Source organism: Strix uralensis, chromosome 4 (assembly GCF_047716275.1).
Source record: "Strix uralensis isolate ZFMK-TIS-50842 chromosome 4, bStrUra1, whole genome shotgun sequence".
Taxonomy (NCBI): domain Eukaryota; kingdom Metazoa; phylum Chordata; class Aves; order Strigiformes; family Strigidae; genus Strix; species Strix uralensis.
The window spans coordinates 56105072-56115572 of NC_133975.1; the positions used below are offsets into that span (position 1 = coordinate 56105072).

Sequence of the window (10501 nt, forward strand, 5' to 3'; positions counted from 1 at the left end):
GGTACAATCCCCTTGGCTTCGTTGGCTGCATGGCTCCAGAAACACACCGGATGCAAGAAAAAGTCTAGGATGTGGAAATAGGCTTTGCAGAAGGGACGTTGCCAGAGACTGTGGGGGAATGAGGGTTTCTGACTAAAGGCGTCCTCCAGGTACACATGCCTTGCCCCCCAGCTTCCTGTGCACGTTGTCACACACAACAGCCTTTGTGCAAGCACTTCTGGGTGATCCACCCCAGTGTTCTCTATGGCACAGCACTGTCTGAACCAGGCCCTCACCTACAACAGGTTCTTATGGAGACAATTCAAAGCCCAGTAAAAACTCCTGAAGTCTTTGTGGGCTCATACCCACACCCCACAAGAAACCTGATTTAAAAAGTAAATTGTACAGTTTAATCTCCCACACTAGCGTAAAAGCAATTTGTCATTTACCAGTCAGGGAAGAGGAATATTTCTGTGTCCCTTTACCACATGTTCACAGAGGGGGCACAGGAACAGGTGAAATTGCCTTTATATGTTCAGTAAAATATCCCACAGGATTGGAAATCTTCCAACATACATTGTAGAGGGTTTTCTTAATGAAAGAAGGGGTGGCATAGAGGTACAGTCAAGCACCCCTGAGGGACTGAGGTAGTGTCATGTTGTTCTCACAGATCCTTATTATTTCAGCTGGGGAGAGAGGAGCCAGCTGAGGGAGGCACCTCCGCGCCACTGAACCAGCGTGAGACTGGGGCTGTTCCTAGGAGGACATTAACAGCATCATCAAATCAAAAAGAGTTTGTTTTTAATTATACCTTATAGACATGCAAGGGCTGTAGGGGAGGGTTAATTGGCAACAAAGCAAATAAATACCTCTTGATACAAAAACAGCTATTCAGATCCCTGCTGAACTCTGAAAAGGCAGTTGGGGAGACAGGCGGGGGACAAAGCCAGTCTTCAGCAAAAGTCTGTGCTTCCAAGAGAAAAACAGTACCCAATTATTGGTTACTGCCATTGTATGGGGGAGATCTGAGCAGGGATCCACTTCTGCCCATCCCTGAAATGAAAAAACAGTTGCTGCAAGGAAATGCCAAGACCCTCTCTTCGCACTGCCTGACCCTCAAGCATTTGCAGAGGACACGGGAACCATCCCAAGTAAACCTCCTGCTTTAAAAAGGCATTTAAATGAATGTTTCGCTTGTCATCTACCCTTCGATGAAATTAGCTTTCTGACTTGGGCATAATGATTTCAGTCACTGTGAATTTATTTCCACCTAAGCTGTGTTTGCTCTTGAACTTTTTGCTATTGACTCGCACACATGTTTGGTATATAGAGCAAACACTTCGGTGTGAAACAACATCATACACAATGAGTCATCCGTGCTCTGGTCCACAGCCATCCCACAGAGAGCTTGTGCTGTCAGTCACTCTGTCATTTGCAAACATAGCTACAAACACTAAAAACCAGACAGTTATCTTGTATAACACCTTATGGAGAATCTGCCTTAAGCAAACAGGAGCCGTGTTAATGTATTTTTGGAAGAGCTAGAATAGAACGATAGATTTTTTGGTAAGGAATCAAGTTTTGGACAAGTTCTGTCTAAACTGATGCATCTGAGTGAGATGATTTTAAAAATTATAAATTAACCTTTGACTTACAGCTGAACCTGTCCTGGTTTCTATGGCAATGTGCAGCTATCATCAAGCATTAGCTTCTAGTGTGCAGAAAAAAATGCATTTACTCATCCTAGGGAATTGCACTAAATAAATTAACAGTACTAACTCCAGACATCCTGATGCCACTGTATTATTGACTGATAAACCTTAAATCCCTTTGTCATGCACATACATTCATGCCAGAGCTAACACCAGTCAGAAATGCAGTCCAATATTTGCAAACTAAGGCACTTGCAAGATTTGGGTGTTTTGTCAATTATTTGATGAGTAGCAGCCATAGACTGGTAAAACGATGTCAGACAAGATGAACACATGCCTTTATAGAAAAAAAATAGCATAAGGCCTATATTGTCCTTTAAACTGTTTGGAGACTGAAGTAACACATGGTTTGTGTGCCCTCAGCACCAGGGCAAGCATCAGTCAATATCAGCAAATATTTTGCTTGGCACATCAATGCAAAATTTGGCATCTGTTATTCCCTGAATAAGCAGCTTGCCACTGGCATGATTTTGCATGAAAAATAAGCACAAGAATTATTACCACTAATTATATTAATGATATACATTATTTTTTATTAAAATGTTTGCTATTACCTGATTGCAGAGTGAAGGTAATACAGTAGACAGCTCATTACCACAAAATCAAGTCCCAAATCTTTCACTCCAGGATCATCCCATGATGAAAAAGGAATCCATAATGCACAAATACAGAAGTAGAGGCCTGCGGTTAGGTGCCTCTTCCTCCTGATGGATGCATCCTGCAAAACTGTCAGAGGTTTGTTGATCGAGGTCTAGTTTAAAAAGATGACACAAAAAACTCTGATAGTTTTTGCCTACCTGAGCCAGATGTGACCTTTGAGAGTTCCCTGACATTTTATATTTCAGTTACATTTCAGCAGATGCAGTGATTAAACAAGGTTAGAAATAGCCAAAGCAGTGCATAATCCTCTTTAAAAATGTGATTGCCCACACAGATATAAATACAGTCTAGAGTGCAATTATGCCTTCCCCCAAGAAAGAGGCAGTCACATTAAGAACTGCTGCTTCTCCTCTTGCTCTAGGTGGCGAGGGAAGTGGTATGAGGGATTTCCTACCCCAAGCCCTGATAAGCAAGGCTGTGTGCTGTGCTGGCTGCCCTGGACTATGGCACCAAGCCTTCGCCCCTCAATTCCCTGTCCCTGAAACAGCTATTTTCTCCCACAGATGCACTATCCAAGGATTCAGGAAGCCAGAAACACCATTCGGCCCTGACTCATAAGCCCAAAATGTGGTTGTACACTACCCTAGTGATACCAACCGAAGCTGCAGGCTGTCAATTTTAACCTGTCGTTGATTTTTTTCTATCAGCACATACTCTGGCTCCAGGGATCTGAAATACTTCAAAACGCAGATGGCCCAGCTTCTGCTCAGATACATGGCTTTTCATTCCTGTGCAGCCAGAAACAAAAGCTTCGCATCTCTTCGGAGAACAGGCGTTGCTTCACAGCATTTACAGGTTTTCGGCTCAGTAACCAGTTCCTCCCAGGGGACCTTTATATCAGGAAAGACAGAGGGGAAATTGTTTAAAACTTCACACTTAAGTCCATATTGACATACAAAGCCCATCTGCAGATCCTTGTGCTATCTCTGAAGGGAGAGAGCTGCTGCCTCCCCTGCAAATGAATTCATTTGAGTGCGTGAAGATTGGTCTAGAATGAAAGAGAAATCCAAAATCTTTGCCAGCAAGACTTTATTCTCAGACCTCTCTGCAAAGGAGGCAGCCTCAACTTCTGCCCACACAGGTCCAAATAAACAGAGTAGATCCAATTACTTGATACCAGAATCTGAATCAATGCAATTTTTTTGGTCCAGCCAATATGCCCTGCTGTTGCTCATTTATCTCATTCAGAATTGCAAAGTTTAAACGCTCAAAGATTGTAAATTCACTTTCCCAATATTGGCACTGAGGGTGTACTAAGGAAATTCATCCTGTGATTGATCAGAGTTACTTAAGGATCTGTGATCAGAGCAGTGAAGCTCATTTCCCTCAATAATATATATATACACACGTATATATATGCGCATTTTTCAATCTGAATGGGAAATGTGGGAGTTCTGCTCTCCTCTTTCCCTACCCCACCCCTTTTTGGTCTGGGAACAGAGAATTCAAATTCCAGTCAGCCCTGTCACAGCAAACAATTTCCAAACCATCTGCTATCTAATAAAACAACCCGTCTAGACAAACCCCAAGCCAGGCAACAAATCTGATATTGTACTTGAAGTCATCATAAGTATTAACAACCTGCCATTGCTAACCTGTCAAGCTTCTTCACTGGAAAAGGACTCACATTTACAGTCTCAGGCACAGGGACTGGAAATGGGAAAGATTTTTTTCCATCATTAGATACAGAAAAGCTGCTTAGAAGATGGGATGGGATCCAGTCAGCCCAGCTTGGGCACCATTTACACCCACGCAGTCAGTGCCTAAGAAAGCAGTGAGCAGTGGAGAGAGGTGGGTGCCTTTGAAGGGATCTGTCTGCTTGCACTGGAGCTCCCAAAGGAGGTTCAATATTAATTAAAGTAAGGTATCTGGGATCCCATCAGCCTTGTCTACTCCAATATGATGGAGACCCCAGTATATTCAGGATTTGCTGGCAACCTGCTTTCAGTTTGCTCCCTCTGAGACAGTGGAAAGGGATCCCAAGTTTACTGAACTCAGACTCACTTGTGAGAAATGGATTAAAAATATTGTCTATCTCCAGCAACATCAAAAATGAGATTTGTGTTTTGTGAGCTGAGAGCTTTTCCTTCCCCTTCCTCTTGTTTGTTTTTTTTTTTTTCTAAGTGAGTTGATTTGAAAAGAAAGCTGTCATCTGTCTTTGATGAAAGAGCTCTTAAATACCCAGAAGCACTGAGAAAACAGAGCTCTAGTTTCTAGGTATTTCACTGTGCAATTCAGAGCAAAAGTCAGAGGGCAGCAGTCTTTCCAGGGAAGGGTGACAGGGCCAAGAAATGAGTTGAGTTCCACTTGTTTCAGGGAAGAGGTTTTGAAGCTCCTTTTTTGTTAGGAAACCAAGTTATGGAAGTATGTAGGCTGTTAAAAGGCTTTCCTGAATCTCATTTTATTCTGTTCAGAAAGAGTCAGTTATGGTATAAAAAAGGCATGCAAATAATAAGCATAGTGCTGTAACACTTACACGTGGGTTACCTGTCTGGAAGCTCTTGTTCCCCAGTCTTTAGCAGTTTGGTCCACTGAAGCCACATCCAAAAAGAAAATACCTCCGTCAGGGCCTGACCCAGCACTTCCTTTAAAGCTTCCATTACTATTGGAGAGGAGCAGCCACAGAAACGAAGTCTATGGGAATTAGGCATCTATTTTCAGTGAAAGCTTTTGCCTAGCCTACAAAGTGCCAGTCTATATTAGGATGCCATATTATATCTGATCAATGGATCAGTGTTTGTCTATCCGAAGTTTTGTTCAGGGATGCAAAGCCAAATTCCCACTCAGGTGATGGCTGTGAAGGCAGAGAGGAGCGTTAGTGAAAGGGAGAGAAGTTGATCAAGTCTCTTTTGGGTGCATTTGAGCTGAGCAGTGGCCGAGTCCCAGGGTATGCCCAGAAAGCGCCTGGTTGTTTAGATGAGCGACCTGTCAAAAAAAATGTCCTGGTCCCCTGTGGCTGGGTTTTCTTCCCACAGGAGGGGAAAGAGGGAGGTGTTGGGTAGGGACTGGTGCCCTCTGATATGGGAGCAGGGTGTGCCTGAGGCACGCTTAGAAACACACTTGGGTCCTCAGCTGAAATGTAGCCAAAACACTGACAAAAATAGTTATTGAAAGTGCAGACCATGACACTGCAATGCTTGCAAGTTGTGTCATTGCATTGTAGACCATCCTGAAATGGAGGATAAATTCCTAAATTGTAAAGTCTGATCAGAAGCCCTGTTTAAGGCTTCTCAGGTATGACCGGTGAAGTCAGAGCATTGACTTTGCCACTCTGAGAAAACTGTGATCTTCAGTTTCAGTGCTGAGCTGAGTTTGAGCTGCAGCTGTTCCCAGTGAAATTGTGTTTGATTTTGAGAAAAGTGATGGTGAATTGGTGGAAAAAAATCTGAACAGAGAAACGTATCTGGACAGTGGAGTGAGTAGTTGTACTCACCCAAATGGGATGATAAGATGGAATGGTAAGAGAAAGTTAGTGACCCTCAGGGGCCAGGCGTTAAAGTCAGCCAGCTGTACCCACCAGCAACGTCCCCCATACAGTAGGCATGGATGTGTTATGATGATGGATTCGGTCATTAGATGCTTTGAGATTTGCTTTCATGATACAATGTCACTGCTCATTAAACCAAATCCAGGTGAAGGAAAGGCAGTGAGAAACAGGGAAAAGAGCCTGTAATTAAATCTTGCTGGTTTTGGTAACTGGAAGTAGAATGAAACAATCGACTGGAAATGGATTCTGCAGTAGCTGGATGACAAATTACAGGACAGCCATGTCACCTTTAGCAGCACAGGCAAGACCACTTAAAAACCTATTTAAATTCTAAGAATTATAGCTATATTGATTAGGAATTGCAGTCAATTTAGTGGTTTCCTTGTAGTAAAGTAGAAGTAAGCTGTTAATCTAAACTGCAGTGTTATAAACACATCCAATTTTGATTGAACTGTTATCAATGTAAACATGTCATTATGATGAAATTAAAGTAGTAGCAAGAACTGTGGTATGAAGTTCTAGCCAGATCTCGGTAACATTAAGAGAATAGGTAGAAGTGCAGAAAGGATTGATCTTATGTGACTAATAGGCTGCTTAATAAAGGGAGAAAGATGTACACATTGAAGAACTGAAGATAAAAAATACTAATAGCAAACCTGAAGTGCTGCTTCAGTGCATGCTTGAAATATCACAAGATGTTAGAAAGCTCATTTACAAATTAATATTCCTTTCATATTTATGAAGTATGAGAATCTAGGGTAGTATATCTGTTACTGACACATGAACATCGAAGCAATATAAATTAGACATAACTGTATTGGGGGAGTTATACACTTATATCTGAACATAAAGGAAGAATGTAGTTCTGTTCAGAGAGAGAGCAAAATGTGTTTTTTCTGTCCTTCTCACTTAACATCATAAATCATGTGTTTATGTCCCTCCATTTTTCCATTTGTAAGTTGGAGCTAATATTGCTGTGACATTTAAAAGGACTGAGAAGAGAGTCATAAAGATAAGGGGGAGTTCATCTATTGGAGCGCTGATTACCATCCTAATTATGTATTTCTTCTCATTACATCTGATAGGATGTGAATGCTTGCTGTTTATCTTCCGTCTGTGAAATCTATGCCCAGTTCAAATTCAGATTTCTGCTGTGAGGATAACACCGGGAGAAATGCTTCCAGCCTCCACATCCAGCAAGCAAGAGGTGAGGGGACTGTTACCTTCTCGTAAATACTGGCAAATGCTGCTCCAGGTTTCGTGATGCCGAGTACGACCCAGCTGCAAGTCACTCAGTCACAGCAAGACAATAACTGTGCTCAGAGGAAGCCATCAAAGACTTCCAGAAGAAACCTGCTCTGAGATGAAAGAGAAAATTATTACGGTAATCAACTTCGCTAAGAGAAAAGGAAAGCTGTTTCTCTTTGGGAAAGTTTCCAGTGTTGAAGAAAGAGGGGAGAAGGCAGGGAGGGAACATGATAAGGTCTCACATGTTCAATTGATTGTTCACATCTAACAAAAATAGCCCCAGCCTGTTCCCATTGTCCTGCAGCTGCTGGCTTCATCACTCTCATTGTGCATTTCCTCATGGCTGAGCAGCACGGTTGCCCAGTTTCCTCTCCTTCATTTCCTAACAAGATCTGCACTGAACTGTAGGAAAAGCCAGCAGCACTTCAAAACAATGCCTTTCAAGTTTTGCTGGGGCCATCCATAAACCCAGGCTAGTGTCTCGTAGCAGAGCAAAGCAATTGCAGGCAAGCACCAGTGCAGGTAGCTGGGTACTGTCCTGAATCAGGATCCTGTTGCTTGCATATTTTTTTTTTTAATTCCTGGGGCACATTTGCATTTATGTGTACTTCAAGCTTGCTCATTAGGTAACAGGAGAAGCTTCCTGCACTCAAGGCCAAAAGATCTTAATCTTGGGCAAAGAATGCACACAAAGATGTGAGCATTGTATTTAAAAGGTCTCCCTCGTCTCTATGTATTTAACAGCAAGTGTTAATTCTCCAAGGAATCATTCCTCTATATGCAAGCAGGTTTTGGATAAAGAGCAAGGTGTTGGGGAGTGTTCTTCCTTCACTGGTCCTGGAGCCATTTAAGCTGAAATATGAAACTGACCTGGTGTGGCAGGATTGTTCATACAATGAACCTGCCCAGCCCTTGTGGCAATAAGTCATAGAAATTATATTATCATTCCCAAGAGTGGTATTTTCTGCACACAGAAGTTAAACATCATAGCATCATAACTGAACACCATAAGATGGTTGAAAAAATTCCTATGAATATTTTGGAGTCTATGAAACCCTCTTTTAGCTGAATTTCTCTCTTTCATTCCATCCCCAGGAAATTATAGAACACTTTTCTGTAGAGAATTTACAGCGACCAGTACTTTTCATGTATGCCCTTCTTCACCTATGCGTGGATTCAAGATGCAAGCTCCTTCTCACCCCCCATGATGCTTCTTTTTCTTTAAGAAACATTTTTTTTCATTGAGGAATTCCACTTATGCAGAAGTAATTTCAGTTGATTCAAATAAAACTAGCAGTAGGAAAGATTTGCTCTTTCTATTGGTGTTTTGTTGTTATTCTCTACTATTTGTCAATACCTTAAATGTTCCACTGGATAAAATCAGCTTGAACAAAATCCTGTTGGTGAAGTAGAATTAACTTCTGGTGAGGGGTGCTGGATAAGAAGTCCAGACAGCTATGGAGCAATCTGAAAACTACTGTGAAGCCCCTGCCCTGATGTTTCATCAAAAAGTGTCCCTGCAAGAGCAAATTGCTGGCATCCAGATGTAGGTGAGCCCTGCACACAGATGAAGGAAAAAAGCTGTTTGGGAATAATCAGCAAAAGGGAAGAGCACCTGTGAAAGCATCCTCAGTAAATAAATATTTTCCCAGCCCCACTCCTCCCTTGGCAATCAGTCTGCTTCCTGGACGAGGGACTTATTAGCCCTGGAAATCCAGTCAAACTGATAAGCTACACTTCAGTTCAACTTATTTGCTGCCAGATCTTCAGTCTCAAAAACACTTAGTGCTCAACAACTCTTAACCCAAATGTCAGCCTTCTCCTCTCTTCTCTGCTCAATTATTTTGCATAGCTTGGAGTGAAGAAAATCTTTGCAGGCATTTTCAGAGCTGTTCACAGCCCTTGCTGCACACCTTTGCTGCTCCTGGTCTTTACCGGAGGCAGTCGACCCTTGAAACATTTATTTGGACTTTTAAGCAGGGATTTAAGGACATGTCAAAGCTCTAAGAAAAATTGAGAGGGTGAATAAATGCTTTTTGCATTTTAAATAACAAGACAGGAGAAGGAATAATATAATGACCAGTGCCTGAATTATCCATTACTTCAGGCAACACCTCATACAAAGCTCATCCAAGTACCTGGAATCCACAAACTAATCAGGGTCTTAAAATTGCTGATAGGCTCTATTCAGAGTCTCTTTTTACTGTAGCTTGACCTAAATTCTCTAATAGTCACCAACCTCTTTTGACCAGAGAGAACATAAAATAAGCTTACTTCAAATGCTGCTACTAATGCTCTGGCATGGATTTTAGCAGTTTTTCTAATATTTTTGTTCAACATCATAGCAATGTAATCATTCTCCCTCTATCAAGTCCCTTGAATTTGTAATTCCAAAGTAAAGCTGAAATTAGAAAAAAATGCATTAATTAGATAACAGAGAAAAGCAACAAAGTAATTGTCATATCTGCCTCATCAGCTATAGGATTGTTTCAAACATACAATACTTCATTAAGTTGAATTAAGAACGATAGAGTTCAATTCTTATTGATTAAATGTGAGAAAAAAGATAACATTAAGTAGGTGGCAGGTCAGTTCCTATTGCATAAAAAGTGAACTGCACCGAGTGTTTAGACAAGGCATTTTCTTTTGACTTTGTCAAAGACTAGTTAAAGAAGGAAGAAAATTTGTTCAATAGTCAATCCTTGTTGATCTTGGGAAATATTGATATAAGAGCAAAGATCGGGTGTGCAAATGAATAGGCCCTGTGGTTAAGCCCTGATGTGCATGGAAAGATACCATCAGAGAAATAATCCAGTATGACCTCCTCCTAAATCAGTTCTTTCTTGGATACTCCTTGGACTAAATTGTGCATTTGTTGTCCCTAAAAATCTCTAAATCCTTACAGATATTTTTCATTACTATGGTAACTGTCTTGCGAGGAGCTGGTGATACAACTAGAGATGACCACAACTAGACAAACTAAATCAATCGTTGTTTTATCAGTTTTATTGGCTCCTTCATACTCACACACAGAGCTAAAATAGGAAAACCGAGAGTCTGCTCGCTCCCTGGCCTGAAGCAGTTTACACCTCGAGTTGGATGGGCTGTGTCTAATGAGAGGGACTGGGCTTTATATCCCGCCAAAACTGGTCACATCAACTGTCTAAAAGTATTGAGTCCTCCAATAGACCACAATTTATTTAGTTTTCCTGCTACATCTTCCTCCTCAGGCATGCCAGGGTAAGCCTAAATAGGGCTGTGCTTGAGATTCCCAGCTAACTCTGCCTGAGCTGAGCCAAGCACTGGAAGCAACTTTAAAGCAGGAAGGGTCCACATCTGGGCATGGGCACAGCTGCCATATTTTGGCACTTCCTGCTTATGTGTCCATCAGGCTTTGAAAACGACATCAGGAAGC

General features: G+C 41.7%; 1 long non-coding RNA gene across 1 annotated transcript; it reads right to left on the reverse strand.

Annotated features, from left to right (window-relative positions):
• Nucleotides 1-2252: 2252 nt before the first annotated feature.
• On the reverse strand, nucleotides 2253-7137 carry LOC141942157 (uncharacterized). Its single transcript, XR_012628545.1, has 3 exons — nucleotides 7062-7137; nucleotides 4828-4882; nucleotides 2253-3181 (listed from the first exon to the last, which is right to left on the reverse strand). It is a non-coding gene; the product is annotated as an uncharacterized LOC141942157 (long non-coding RNA).
• Between the last annotated feature and the right edge of the window lie 3364 nt (nucleotides 7138-10501).